A 14,196-nucleotide genomic window follows, 5' to 3' on the forward strand; every position below is an offset into this window, starting at 1 on the left:
ATTCAATTTTGACACTTGTTTTAAAAATTGTAAATCCTCTTTTCTGACATGTGTCAAGCATTCTGATTTAAAATGTCCCAATAAATGTATATACACTCTGCAAGTATAGGGACTATTTTGCTTAATGGCATTTCTTTGTTGTCCCACCGATTCTAAAAATAGTTAGAGGGATATACCCAATATAAAACATTTACAATTCTTAGCTTATATATTCACTCTAGACACTATAAAGAACCATGATTCCAAATTTGGAAAAATTCAATACATAACTATGGATTTTGCAGCATTGATACACATGCATGAAATTTGAAGAAACAGTCCAGTCATAATTTACTTAAACAACATATAGCTCATTGGCACTCGATGCTCTTCAAATTGCATAAATTGAGGAAACTTTAATCTCAAGGATTAAAATACATGTAAAACATAAACATTCAATATTTTACCAAATTTATTTTGTTCATATTCTTATGAAAAAGCTCAATTATGTCTGACTTTATAAAATTGTTGTCGTAAAAATCATGAGTTTTTCTTTAGTTACAAAAAAGAATTGTTTTCAAACACCACGAAAAAGGTAAAATAGAAAAGTATAGGAATTTCCCTATCCATGAAGGTATTACATGTAGGTATTGGTTTATAAATAATAAAGTTATATGACTCTATAATGTGAGGCCCTCAATTCAGTTTTCGCTCCATTTTGATGCTAGCTTGAGATTACCTCACCTATGACGTCATAGTGATGAGTTGTTTTTACTCATATAAGTGTAATATTTGCTGAACTTTAATTTCATTTCATTTGTTCCGAAATTTAAGCCTAATTTCGGAACAAATGCACCATGACGTAACTCATTAAATATATGTCATAGGGAAAAGAAACTTGCTAGTAAGGATTTTTTCTTTTACTCTTGTATATTGTTACCATGGTAACAAATTTAACAAAAATTATCAAAAGACATATCCTGTGGAAGAGAGTCTACATTTAACTAAAGTTCAAAATCCCGAAGAACAAGAAATACCCACAAAGTCTGTGAAATATGTATAATGAATGTAAAGTTTCCCAGTATCTATAATATTCTAAATTATCTGCATGTAAAATACTGGCCATGCAGGGTATATAGTTTTTATAGGTTCCTTCTTTTAAACTTGGACGAGTGAAGTTACAAAAATAAATTTTACTTACATCAAGTGTGGCTCATTGTTGTGTTTTATTCTTTGAAGAAGACTTCCATTTCAATTTACATGTTATCTAAAATGAAATGTTTTGAATTAAATTCTACATTATCCAACACTATTCCCAACATTTGCAATTCCATATCAAAAGCAGTCATATGTTGAGAGAGAGAGAGAGAGAGAGAGAGAGAGAGAGAGAGAGAGACAGACAGACAGACAGACAGAGACAGAGAGAGAGAGAGACAGACAGAGAGACAGAGAGAATTAGAGAGAGGGGGAAAGATACAGAAAGAGAGAACAGATAGGCAACAATAACTACATCTTCATGCACAACACATCTATACAACCTAAAGACCCCCCCCCCTCCTCCAATAACATTCAATATCAACCCCCACCCCAACATATTGATCTATTTTTTCAATAGTATGAATAAATTAATACTAGTAAATATCTACTTTAAATGATTACTGATAATTTCATTCAATTTTGATTATGATAAACAAAGATAGATTTTGTGGATTAAGTACTAACCAACATGGTAGGCTTCTACATGTTAAAGAGTGCATACCTACATCTTCGGTACATATATATAGTCATGTCACATGCATGACGAATTAATTTACTCCAATTTAATGCAAATCTATCATCATAAATATAGAATTGGAACCTACCGGACACTAATACAATTCCCATGGTATCAGAAGCTATAAATAATTTTAAGAATGATAATATCATTTTAGTTGGGGATTTTAATCTTGTATTAAACCCAGACAAAGACTATCACAACTATAAGCATATCAATAATGCCAAAGCTAGGGACAAACTGTTGGAAATAAACTCTCACCACAACCTATCAGATATATTCAGAGAACTTCACCCTGAAAAACTAAGATATACATGGCGCAAACCTCGCCCATTCAAACAGGCACGTTTAGATTTTTTTTTGGTTTCAAATTCTCTACTAAATATGGTACAAGAAAGTGATATTTTATCAAGTTACAAGTCTGACCATTCTCCAGTTTTATTAACTCTCAAAATTGGAAACTTTACTCATGGAAAAGGTCTATGGAAATTTAATAATTCCTTGTTGCATGATTCAGATTACATTAAAACCATTAATACCATAATCATGCAAATCAAAGAAAATTATGCATTGCCCGTATATAGTAGAAATGGCATTTCCACTATATCTGACTCTGAAATACAATTTACAATTAATGATCAGCTTTTCCTTGAAACTCTTTTAATGGAAATTAGGGGCAAAACCATATCTTATTCAAGCTTTATAAAAAAAAGAAATAATGAAAAAGAAAAAAAAATAGTAACAGAAATGAATAGATTAGAAGAAAACTATGAACAAAATATAGGTCTGATTAATGAAAAAAAAAAGGAATTGGAAAATTTAAGAAATCATAGGCTTATAGGCAGTATGGTGAGATCTAGAGCTAAATGGGCAGATGAAGGAGAAAAACCTACAAATTATTTTCTGAATTTAGAAAATCGACATTATACAAATAAAATAATACCAAAACTAATAATAGAGGAAGAGAATTTGAAAGAAATAACAAACCAAAGGGAAATTTTGAATGAAATTGAAAGTTTTTATAAGAATTTATATAATAAAAATGATGAAAACTTTGACTATAATCTAAATGAAATTTTAACAAACATTGAAATAAAAACACTTAATGATAAACAAAGAGACTCCTTAGAAGGTGAAATTTCCTTTAAAGAAGCTACAACAGTTGTGAAAAATATGGCAAATAATAAGAGTCCAGGTAGTGATGGATTTACAACAGAATTCTATAAAGTTTTTTGGAACAAGATAGGACATTTCGTGGTTCGATCTCTAAATTATGGGTACAAAGTTCGGGAACTCTCAGTCACACAGAAACAAGGAATTATTACCTGTATCCCAAAAGATGGTAAAAGTAAATTTTTTTTAAAAAATTGGAGACCAATAACACTATTAAACGTTGCTTATAAAATAGGTTCTGGATGTATTGCTCAGAGAATTAAAAATATGCTTGAAACTATTATTAGTCCCGATCAAACAGGTTTCATACCAGGGAGATATATTGGTGAAAATACTAGACTGATATATGATCTTATGCAATATACAGAGGAAAATGACATCCCTGGTGTATTGTTAATGATTGATTTTGAAAAAGCCTTTGATACTGTCTCCTGGAAATTTATTCACAAATGTTTAGATTTTTTAAACTTTGGAGTATCCATTCAATCTTGGATATCTACTTTTCAATGTAATATAGAATCATCGGTCACACAAGCTGGATATCTTTCAAAATTTTTCAAACCTAGCAGAGGATGTCGCCAAGGCGACCCGATCTCTCCTTATTTATTCCTACTGTGTGCAGAAATTTTGGCCTATAAGATAAAAAGTAATAAGAATATACAAGGAATAGTAATAGCTGATACTGAATATCTTATATCTCAATATGCTGACGACACTGTACTAATTTTAAATGGCTCAGAAAAATCCCTCAAAACAACTATTGATGAATTGAATAATTTTAATACAATCTCTGGACTCAAGATTAATTTATCGAAAACACAATTAGTCTGGATAGGCAGCAAAAAATATTCTACTGAAAAATTATGTCATGAAATGAATTTTCATTGGACAACACAATTTAAATTACTAGGCATCCAATTTGACGTAGATCTAGCAAATATTCCAAAACTCAATTATGATAAAAAGTTAGTTAAAATTAAAGAAATCATCAATCAGTGGAACAAAAGACATACAACTCCTATTGGTAGGATTACTTTGATCAAATCTCTTATTATATCACAAATGAATCATTTGTTTATTTCACTTCCAACACCATCAAATAAATTTATTAAAGACTTAAATGAAATATTGTTTAATTTTCTTTGGAAATCTAAGGTGGACAAAATAAAAAGAAAACAAATTACACAAGAATACTCAGATGGTGGTCTCAAAATGATTGAAATAAATAATTACATCCAAAGTCTAAAGTCATCCTGGATCAGAAGATTGATAAATAGCCCAAATTCAAAATGGAATATATTATTAATAAAAATAAATCAATTAATACGGACATAGTGCTGAAGACTGGGCCAGACTTCATATCCTGTATATTAACTAATTTAGTTAGAAACTCCTTTTGGAAGGATACATTTATTGCTTTTAAAAATATACAAGATAGAATGAAATTACTTACTTGGCATGAATTTATTACACAACCCATATGGTACAATAAGAATATTACAATGGGGGGGAAATCAATTTTCTTTATTGATTGGTTCAATAAGAATATTGTTTATATCAATGATTTGCTGGATGAAAATGGGTCCTTTTTAAGTTTACAAGACCTTCAAAGTAAGTTTGATGTCAAGTCAAACTTCCTTACTTATCTTGGTTTACAAAAATCTATTTTAACTAGTTTACATTATCATGGAATCTCAAAAGAAGATGATAACCCAAGGCCTTTTATACCTTTCCACATTAAATTATTTTGCTCACCTCGAAAAGGATCTAAGATTATGTATAATATTCTAAACATGGAAAATGTCACATCTTTCAATAAATCAAAATGGGGATTATTTTTTATGTTGTCAGACTTACAGTGGAAAACCATATACCAGTTACCTTTTGTCAACATTAAAAGTACCAAATTACAATGGCTGCAATTTAGAATTAATCACCACATTCTAACAACTAATAAATATCTATTTAAAATAGGAAAGGAATGTAGTAAGTTGTGTAACTTTTGTAAACAACATGATGAAACAATTTTTCATGTACTATGGGAGTGTCCTAATGTTCAAGAACTCTTTCAACAATTTTTTGAATTCTGTCAATCAAAGAGAATTACAATCCAAAGAGATCCTTTAATTTTTATATTCGGGCTACACTCTGACCCTATTTCTACAGACATTTATTCTATCTTCTTGGTTATGAAATCCTATATCTATAGGAAAAGATGTCTTAATGAAGCACTAACAATTCATGAATTACTTATAGATATTAAAACACATATATCAACTCTAAGATATATAGCTATCCGAAATTGCAGATTAGATGATTTTTATAAGAGATGGGAAACTTGGCTTTTTAGCTCACCTGAACCGAAGGTTCAAGTGAGCTTTTCTGATCACCCGTTGTCCGTCGTCCGTCCGTCCGTCTGTCCGTCCGTCCGTCTGTAAACTTTTCACATTTTCAACTTCTTCTCAAAAACCACTGGGCCAAATTTAACCAAATTTGGTACAAAGCATCCTTGTGGAAAGGGGATTATAAATTGTTAAAATAAAGGGCACAGCCCTTTTCAAAAGGGAGATAATTGCGAAACAGTGAGTATAGGGTGCATGTCTTTAAAAATCTTCTTCTCAAGAACCACTGCACCAGGAATGCCAATATTTACACAAAAGCTTGTATACAAAGTGAAGATTCTAAATTGTAAAAATCGTGACCCTCGGACCAAAACTGGGGCCCCAGGCGGGGTTCAAAGTTTAACATAGAAATACATAGGAAAATGTTTAAAAAATCTTCTTCTCAAGAACCACTGCACCAGAAATGCCAATATTTACACAAAAGCTTGTATGTATAATGAAGATTCTAAATTGTAAAAATCGTGACCCTTGGACCAAATCTGGGGCCCCAGGCCGGGTTCAAAGTTTAACATATATAGAAATACATAGGAAAATGTTTAAAAAATCTTCTTCTCAAGAACCACTGCACCAGAAATTCCAATATTAACACAAAAGCTTGTATACATAGTGAAGATTCTAAATTGTAAAATTCGTGACCCTCGGACCAAAACTGGGGCCCCAGGTGGGGTTCAAAGATTAACATAAAAATACAAAGGAAAATGTTTAAAAAATCTTCTCCTCAAGAACCACTGCACCAGGAATGCCAATATTTACACAAAAGCTTGTATACAAAGTGAAGATTCTAAATTGTAAAAATCGTGACCCTCAGACCAAAACTGGGGCCCCAGGCGGGGTTCAAAGTTTAACATAGAAATACATAGGAAAATGTTTAAAAAATCTTCTTCCCAAGAACCACTGCACCAGAAATGCCAATATTTACACAAAAGCTTGTATATATAGTGAAGATTCTAAATTGTAAAAATCATGACCCTCGGACCAAAACTGGGGCCCCAGGCGGGGTTCAAAGTTTAACATAGAATTACATAGGAAAATGTTTAAAAAATCTTCTTCTCAAGAACCACTGCACCAGAAATGCCAATATTTACACAAAAGCTTGTATATATAGTGAAGATTCTAAATTGTAAAAATCGTGACCCTCGGACCAAAACTGGGGCCCCAGGCGGGGTTCAAAGTTTAACATAGAATTACATAGGAAAATGTTTAAAAAATCTTCTTCTCAAGAACCACTGCACCAGAAATGCCAATATTTACACAAAAGCTTGTACTGTAGAATCATTAGATTACGTGGTGGCTCAATTTTCGTGGAATTCGTGGGTACCTCTCATCCACGAATTTACATCCTCCACGAATTAATAAATTGTGGCTCTAAAGTCATATCTCCCTTTGTAGGTGTAATAGAATACATGAAATTACGTCCCCGCGAACCTGTAAAATTTAAGTAATCCACGAAAATTGGCCCCCACAAATTTTAATGATTCCACAGTATGTATAATGAAGATTCTAAATTGTAAAAATCGTGACCCTCGGACCAAAACTGGGGCCCCAGGCGGGGATCAAAATTTAACATAGAACTACATATGAAAAATGTTAAGAAATTTTCTTCTCAAGAACCACTTCACCAAAAATGCCAATACATACACAAAAGGTTGTATATATAGTGAAGATTGTAAAAATCATGACCCCCGAACAAAAGTGGGGCCCCAGGAGGGGTTTAGATTTTAACATATATAGGAAAATGTTTTAAAATCTTCTCAAGAACCATCGTGCAACTGTTTGGGATATTACTATGCATACATTTACATCCTTAAATAATGTAGATTCAAAAAATTGTAATTCCCGGACAATTGATGGGCACCAAGAGGGGTTCAAAATTTAAACATTTTAAAAAACAAAGGAAAAGTTTAAAAATTTTCTTCCCAAGAACTACAATGTTTTAGTTAGTGGAATATCTATGCATGCATCCTTCGCTTATGTAGATTCCTAATTCGTAAAATCGTGACCCCAGGACCAATAATGGGGCCCCAAGATGGGGTCAAAGTTTATTATAGAAATATAAAGGTAACAGGTTAAAAAATCTTCTTCTCGAGAACTACAATGCTTCAATTTGTGAGATTACTATCATGCATACAACCTTGGATAATGAAGGTTCGACAGTTTTAAAATAGTGACCCCTGGACTAATACTAGGGACCCAAGATGGGTTTAAAGTTTAATGTAGAAGTACCGGTATACAGTAAAACACGGTTATAGCGAACACGCTTATAATGAATTGACGCTTACAGCGAAGTGAATTCTATTCCCCAAGTCTCTTTTTCATGTTGTAAACTTGACGGATATAACGAATTACGCTTATAACGAAGTTAACTTACCCGTCCCTAGGACTTCGTTATAAGCGTGTTTTACTGTAAATGGAAAATGTTTAAAAATCTTCTTTTCGAGAACTACAATGCATCAATTTGTCAGATAACTACGTAAGCACCCTCAAATAGGGTAGATTCGAAATTATAAAAGCCGTGACCTCAATCTAATACTGGGGCCCCAAGAGGTGTTCAAAGTTTAGCATAGAAATATAGAGGGAAAATGTTGAAAAATCTTTTTCTAGGGAACTATAATGCTTCAGCTTGTGAGATAACTATGCAAGCATCCTTAAATAATGTAGATTCCAAATAATTAAAACTTTAGCACTGGACTAATACTGTGGCCCCAAAAGGGGTTCAAAGTTTAACACAGAAAGATATACCGTATTTTCCCGACGACTTGTCGATGCGGACGACTCGTCGAATTGCTCATTTTTAGCCAAAATTTTAACAAAATCCTACGATACGTCGATTCAGACGACACGTCGAACTTATCGCTTCAAAATGGTGTATAAAACTGCAGTAACATTATCAGTGTATGATGCCACGATGTCCCCGATATTGCTACCAATTATTATTAATGATTAACATTTAAACAATTACTCTTTATACTTATGAATCATATTTTCAAATACTGACAACATCTACAAAGTCGCTTGCATTGTAAACAATTCCCGATATCGCGTGTTATGCAAAATTAAACTTACTTTGACAGAAATATTTTATTCCCATGCATTAAAATAATCACCCACTCTGACCATCGCCAGTGTATTCGCCATTACGTAACCAGCCACCTGTTGACTCGGCGCGTGGTCAATGTTTGTTTAACAATTTCCGGTGTCAGAGGCATGCACCTGTCTCGTGTCGGACTTCAAAGGGGGATCTCAAGTGCAGAAAGCTTAGCAATTACTATGATTTGATGAAACTTGTTTACTTTGTATCCAGTAATACAGTTACATGCTATTATTTTAAAGAGACACTGTTAGAATAGATCGATCCTTTGTACAACTTGATAATGACGATATACGACATACATACGTTTCCTAAATTTTTTATTTAACAATAATCAAAGAATTGGACAATAATTAATTAATGAACTATAATCACTCTTATAACGGTACTCTTTATGTACACAGTGAGTGAAATTGCCGTATAGATTTCAGCCTTAGCAAGATTATTAACACAACCGGGATCAGTAAAGACTACCGTATAAACAATAGAGTTGATAATTGCCGATTACGTTTTTTAAGATTGATTTTGACCATGAAATATTTCTTATTTATACTTTCCACTAACAACTCTTTACTACTAAAATAATAAAACTTCAAAACATTCCCCGGACCTACTGCAATATGTTTTTCCATCCAAGTCTGGTTTCAATTTTACTGCGCAATATTATCTTCCCACTATAGTGATATATGGAATCATGTGACAATGTGTTTATAAAAACGGAACGGTAAAACTTTTAATTGATTAAAGACACTTGCACCATTGTTCAATAACTGTTATTAATATGTATTCTAGTGTTAACAGATGAGTGAAAATGATAATAATTAAAGATGAACATTGAATTCAACAACGTAATTTTCAATAACACAGCCAGCTCAAGATGATTAAAACCAAGATTTTAAAATTTTTTTCCCCACAATTTACTGACCTCAAGCCTTAGACAAGTCGATCAGGACGATAAGTCGAGTGCTCTGCTTCATAGAAAAAAAATACCGACTTATCGTCGGGAAAATACGGTATTGAAAATGTTTTTAAAAAGTTCTTCTCGAGAACTATAATGCTACAGTTTGTGAGATTCCTATGCTAGGATCCTCAAACTGTGTAAACTCTAATGTAGTGGAACCAAGAGTTATCTTTCTTAATGTTCTGTACAGTCTGAGAGTTATTCCTCTTGAAGTGGAACTCTTCTACGTTAAGTTTTTCAGGTTGTGTACGTGCGGTCCCACCGCAGTGCTACACATTTTCATTCCTATGTTACTATTTATGTTGTTCAAGCCAACCATAAACCTCGGACCATTACTGGGTCCCCAAAAAGGGGTTCAATGTTTAAAATAGAAAAAGCATATGCTACGAAATGTAATGTTACAAGGAACTGCTGTTCAGGTGAGCGATGTGGCCCATGGGCCTCTTGTTCTTCTTAATAGACTTCACTAAACAATTATAGCAGACTCTGACTATATAGAGATGATATAAAACTATAAATCAATTACTTACTCATGTTCAACAACCAATTCTCTCTCTCTCTCTCTCTCTCTCTCTCTCTCTCTCGGAAAAATTTTGTTTTGAAGTAAATTTTCTCAAAGCTGTTATCACTTTATTGTATACAAATGCATTTGATTGTTCAACTTCAAATAAAAAAAAAAAAAAAAAAAAAAAAAAAAACTAATACAATTCCCTTACAATGCAAACTAATCTTAGATAGCTGGACACTGCTAGAATGAAGTATTTTTCCTCACCGGAAACTTTCTGCTTTTCTACTTTCACTTTTGCACGCTTGAAATGATCGCACTAAAAACCCGAAGTGATACTTGGTCTCAAAATTTATAAAAATATCTTCTAAACTCATATATAATTAGAAACACACCTACATTTTCATTTTATTTATGTAAAAACTCAAAATAAATTACATTCAAGTTAAAATCACAATTTCTTTAATTTAAATTGGTTTTTTGAAAATCCCGGGGGGGGGTTTCTTGGAAAATATGCTATTAAAATGATTAAACGTGTTGGAAATTTAGTTTATTCACATAAATGAGAAGATGTACAAAAGAAAAATGCACGTTTATCATAATAATTGCAAATAAACAAGAAATATGCCTTACCAGCATGGAGCTCAATATGGGTATAGTCCACTAATGCATTTTCCATAGGCGGTAATGTTAACGTTATGGTTCATAGCTCCGGCCCTAATTTTCGTTCAGCAACGAGGGACCTCTTGAATTAAAGCTCATCAAATTGTCTCTTTCCTGTTAAAATTTCGTGGTTTGAAGTCAGATTCGTTTTCCGGCAAAATGCGTCTGTATTGAAAAACTCTGAAAATGAAAGTCAAAGTAGGGAATTTCTCAGTTTTGGAAAGGGTGTACATCAAACAATTTCAATTCTTTTCTTCAAATGATAATTCAATTTTGACACTTGTTTTAAAAATTGTAAATCCTCTTTTCTGACATGTGTCAAGCATTCTGATTTAAAATGTCCCAATAAATGTATATACACTCTGCAAGTATAGGGACTATTTTGCTTAAAGGCACTTCTTTGTTGTCCTACCGATTCTAAAAATAGTTAGAGGGATATACCCAGATGTTTTTTTTACATGAATTCACTCATTCTTTGATGTTATATTTTTTACTATTGGCATCCACACACTTTTATCCACCTTGTACCGAGTTCGAACTTTCTTTGGCTCATCAATTTCACAAACAACATCGTCAATACTATACCAGCTCATATCAATCATACATTTTGGACAATAAAATTGAAATTTCTCCAATTTTCTCCCAAATCTATGCATACAACGCATACACACTTCCTCGTTGTCTATATATGTTTGTTGAAGCTCAGCTAGCATTTGTTACCTTTAAGCATTTGAAAGATTTTAGATAACATAATAGGGAATGTGAAATGTCAGAGGAATAACATATCTTATAATACACTAAAAGTCATTAAAAAAAATGATTTTTTAATAAAAAATAAAATGTGGATAATTTCATATCTTTAGAATAAATTTGTTTTTACTTTTATCTTTTAATCAAGTATTTAAATGGGTAAAACATAATTAGAGCATACAAAATGTCAATGATGTTTCATAATGTCAATGGTGTAACAGGTCTCATTTTCCAGATTCAGAAAACACAATTGCAATTAAATAGTCAAGCTTTCTTTATTGTGACAGTGTCTAACTTGTAAAATTGATAAATAACAATTGTTCAAAATGCTCAAAATATAAATGAAATGGAACAAAAAGTAAAATATATAAATAATGTCATGTGGTGTAACAGTTTTGTCAGTGGTGTAACAACAATTTTTGGTTACACCACTGACCGTTATACCACTGATGTATTCATAGTAAATGTAGCAATATGACCCAAGAGAACAGATACTACACAAAGCTACATAACCTATGTTATAATGTGATAAACATTCATCATTTATGTGAAAAACTTTTTTGTTCTTTCATAATAGAAAACCTTAAATAGCACGTTATCCCACTGACACAGTTTACATTGTATTTTTCTGAGCATATTAACATTTTCTGCCATATTTTCTATCACAATGATGTCATCACTGATACATTTATCTTTTTAGTAGCAGGTAATGATGTCACTATGATCTAGGGGATTCCAACTGTACTACAATATTATTTACTTGATGTATTTTAAGATATTTTTATATAATTTGCCTTGTAACACCAATGACAAAAAATTTTTGTTCAAGCATATATCTCATCAAATTCATTGTTTTTAAAAGAGAACTTGTTAAGGAGCATAGCAGAAATTAAAATATGAATGTTGTTTTGAAAATAAATGGTGATTTTTGGAATAAAACATCAATATTATTGAAGATATTGTAGGTTAAAGACGTTGGAAAAGTTTAATGACAACATAAATTCACTGAAATCTCCTAACAAATAATATTTTTTGTATATACTTTAAGCGGTAAAATTGTCAATTTATTTGTTCAACAATAAAGGTTAAAGTTTGTAAAATCCAGTGGTACTGTATATGTTCCCCAGAACATTATTTTTCCCCCTTTAAATTGACACTGACGCAAAAGGCTGCATATTTTGATAATGACCCGGTTATATCAGCCACCACCAAGGAATGCGTACTCAACTTATGAGTAAACCACATTCAATGAGTACTCAACAAAACGATGTGAGTGCTCAACAAATGAGTACTCAGTTACTCAATCTCTGTGTAGCTAAGAAAGTGTAGTATGCTCGGCACACCCCGCGAGAGTACGACACTAACTTCCACGTTCTCTTATGGGAATTTACCAGGATACTAACCTTATGCAACACGTCTGTTTGCTTCTGAAGTCAGAACCACTCTGATCTTGTGTGCTGGTGATGCGAAGCTTATATACCCTTTTAACGCGGACGACGGTCCCTTTAACAGAAGCGGGAAATTCAAATAATCAAAACTATTTACATAACAGTACATTATAATTGAAATAATTTCACAAGTTTAGAATTTTCAAATTTTACAATATTTAACCAAAAAATTGATTTAAAATTATTTGGAGAGGTAAAAATCGTAAAACCCCAGCGGGATTCAAATTTATGGCCTACAGATTCGTAGTAATTACCCTCTAACCCACTGCGTACGTACCCTATTAGCTGACATTATCATGATTATGGGGAAAGAAACTACTGAGATAATTACATTTGGTTTTATTGTTTACTTCGATAAACAATACGTCACAACATGGGAGTGTCCCATACCACCTTAATTTATGATCTTTTTTTTTTTTTTTTTATATTTTTTATTAATCTATCTTTATTTAATAATAATAATATTATTATTATAATTATAATTATTTTTATTGTTGTCGTTGTATTATCAAAATTCGTCGCCCCTGTTTCTACGCCCTTGAATATAGGAAAGTTGAAAGAGTTGTCGTTCATTAAGCGGATTAAGCTACAGTGTAATCGCTGTTCGAATAAAGACCTTTGAAAATGGATAAAATTAAATATAACTAATCATGACCAAAAAAAATCAAATTTCAATACATAAAATGGTCAGTTCGATAGATTCTTGCGTCATTTTGATAAATCCAATCATTTCAGTAATTCAGGGTATCCGTTGTTTTGGGTCCTTTCGGGTAAATCGGTGCGCTCATCCTCACATCGAGTGCGGGACGGTTCGCCCCTAAAGACCTTTCGCGCTGAGACGTTTCGCCCCGAGATGTTTCGCGCCTATTAATTATGTGGTAACAGTAAATTGATATCAGCATGGAGAGCCTCCAAATAATGAGTTATAACACCGTAGGGTAATTAGAAATTTGATGAGACACATAATTATGATTGCTTGATTTAGATGTTTTGCGGCTTTTAATTATGTGGTAACAGTAAATTGATATTAACCTACCATTGAGAGCCTCCAAATAAGTGAAGGTCAAGATCTAGTAAATGTAAGGTGCCTACAGGTTTATGAAATTCAGGATATAAATTCTTTTAATGATGCTTCATATTTATTACTTTATTTGATAAGGTGTACCGGGGCTTAAATTTTTGGAAAAAACAATGAAAAATCATGTTTTAAACAATCGTTTTCTATGCAATATGAAGGATAAAAGTAACAAATCTCAGAGTTTTGTCCATTTTTGACCAATGAAATATATCTAGAATGCCTACCGTCTCTCCAAAATCGGCATTATACAAGCTCTTGACCTCCTCTTTAAAATGATGTCAAATAGAATATAGGTACCGGAATTACTTATCCCGTGATTAAATATAGAATGTCAAAATATTGTTTTATTTTACACACAATTCTTTAAAAGCCGAA

This window comes from Crassostrea angulata, chromosome 1 (assembly GCF_025612915.1).
Source record: "Crassostrea angulata isolate pt1a10 chromosome 1, ASM2561291v2, whole genome shotgun sequence".
Classification (NCBI taxonomy): Eukaryota; Metazoa; Mollusca; class Bivalvia; order Ostreida; family Ostreidae; genus Magallana; species Magallana angulata.